Source organism: Nicotiana tabacum, chromosome 10 (assembly GCF_000715075.1).
Source record: "Nicotiana tabacum cultivar K326 chromosome 10, ASM71507v2, whole genome shotgun sequence".
Classification (NCBI taxonomy): domain Eukaryota; kingdom Viridiplantae; phylum Streptophyta; class Magnoliopsida; order Solanales; family Solanaceae; genus Nicotiana; species Nicotiana tabacum.
Genome location: NC_134089.1, coordinates 131,893,182 through 131,895,772, shown reverse-complemented (window position 1 = coordinate 131,895,772; position 2,591 = coordinate 131,893,182).

Here is a 2,591-nt window from a genome sequence, read left to right as displayed (position 1 = left end):
AGATCCTTCTGCTTGAACAAGTGCTGGAGGCTACAATGATCAATAAATACCTCACAAGACACACCATACAAGTAATGCCTCTAAATCTTCAACGCGTGAACAATGGCAGCCAACTCCAAATCATGAACATGGTAGTTCTTCTCATAGGGCTTCAACTGACGAGAAGCATAAGCAATAACTCTACCCTCCTGCATCAATACACACCCAATACCAACTCTCGAAGCATCACAATAAATGGTATATGAACCTGAAGCTGATGGCAAAACTAACACTGGAGTTGTTGTCAAGGCTGTCTTGAGCTTCTGAAAGCTGTCCTCAAACTCATCCGACCATACAAATGAAGCACCCTTCTGAGTCAACTTGGTCAAGGGCGATGCGATACATGAGAATCCTTGAACAAACTATCGGTAATAACCCGCCAAACCAAGAAAGCTATGAATTTCTGTGGCTGAGGACGGTCTGGGCCAACTTTGAACCGCCTTTATCATCTTCGAATCAACCTGAATACCCTCGCTGGACACCACGTGCCCCAAGAAAGCCACTGAACTGAGCCAAAACTCATACTTGGAGAACTTTGCATAAAGCTTTTCTTCCCTCAATCTTTGCAACACAACTCTCAAATGCTCCGCGTGCTCCTCTTGACTACGTGAGTATACCAGAATATCATCAATGAAAACTATGACAAATGAGTCAAGATAAGGCCGGAACACGCTGTTCATCAAATGTATGAATGCTGCTGGGGCATTGGTCATCCCAAAAGACAACACCAAGAACTCATAATGACCATATCGGGTCCTAAAAAATGTCTTAAGAATATTAGAGTCCCTGATCTTCATCTGGTGATAACCTGAATGGAGATCAATCTTGGAGAACACCCTCGCTCCCTGAAGCTGGTCGAATAAATCATCAATGCAAGGCAAATGATACTTGTTCTTAATTGTTACTTTGTTCAACTGCCTATAATCAATGCATATCCTCATAGTGTCATCCTTCTTCTTCACAAATAGAACCGTCACACCCCAAGGCGACACACTAGGCCGAATGAACCCCTTATCAAGGAGTTCCTAAAGCTACTCCTTTAACTTCTTCAACTCCGCTGGTGCCATACGATACGGCGGAATAGAAATGGACTGAGTGCCCGGCACCAGGTCAATACCAAAATCAATATCACTGTCCGGTGGCATGCCCAGCAGGTCTGCAGGAAACACATCAGGAAAATCCCTCACAACTGGAACAGAATCAATACTAGGATTCTCTGCACCGACATACCTCACAAAGGCTAAATACGAAAGACAACCCTTCCCAACCATATGTTGGGCCTTCAAGAATGAAATTACCCTACTGGGAACATAATCAATCGAACCTCGCCACTCAATCTGTGGCACACCCGGTATAGCCAATGTCACTATCTTAGCATGATAGTCCAAAATAGCACGACACGGTGATAACCAATCCATGCCCAATATAACATCGAAATCCACCATACATAATAACAAAAGATCCACTCGAGTCTCCAGACCCCCAATAGTCACCACACACGACCAGTACACACGGTCTACAATAACAATATCGACCACTGGATTAGATACATGAACAGGTGAAACAAGAGACTCACGGGGCGTATCCAAATAATGAGCGAAGTATGATGACACATAAGAATAAGTGGAATCAGGATCAAATAATACAGAGGCATCTCTGTGGAAGACTGAGACGATACCTATAATAAACAGCATCAGAAGCAATAGCATCAGGTCTAACTGGAAGTGCATAGAAATGGGCCTGACTGCCACCTGATCGATCTCCCCCTCTGAGACGGCCTCTAGCTGACTGACCTCCACCCCTAGCTGGATGGGTGGGTGGTGGTGAAGTAACTAGCGCTAAAGCCAATGGATGACTCCTCTCCTGAGATGAACCCGCAAGATGACGAGGACACTGCCTCCATATATGACCCATATCTCCACACTCATAGAAACTCCCGGGTGCTGGAGACGGGGACTGAAGGGAACCCCTAGCACCGGAATGACTAGCAGATGCACCTGGCATAGAAGAGCCCTGAACTGATAGAGCACGGGACGAACTCTGAGCTGGAAGGGCACTGAGTGATGACTGGCCCTGATTGGAACCAAGAGAACCATGACCCAATAATGCCCCACGATAACCTGGGCGAGCTAGGTGAGCATGCTTGAATGGACGGCCTCTGTCATGCTGAAACTGACCTCTCGAAGGAGCACCACCATAACTACCAAATCCTCGAGGCCTTTTGGCCTCCCTCTCATCTCGCTTCTGGCGACGAACTGACTCAAATCTCACGAGCAATGTCTACAACCTCCTCAAAAGTAGCACCAGTCACCCTCTCTCTAGTCATGAGAATACGAAGATGATAAGTGAGGCCATCAACAAACTTCCTAATCCTCTCTCTATCTGTCAGAACTAACCAAATCGCATGATGATCTAACTCAGAGAACCTCATCTCATACTGCGTCACAGTTATCTCTCCCTAACGCAACCACTCAAACTCCCTGCGCAGCTCCTCTCTGCGATACTGTGGTACATAATTCTCCAAAATGAGAACGGAGAATTGAGGCCAGGTA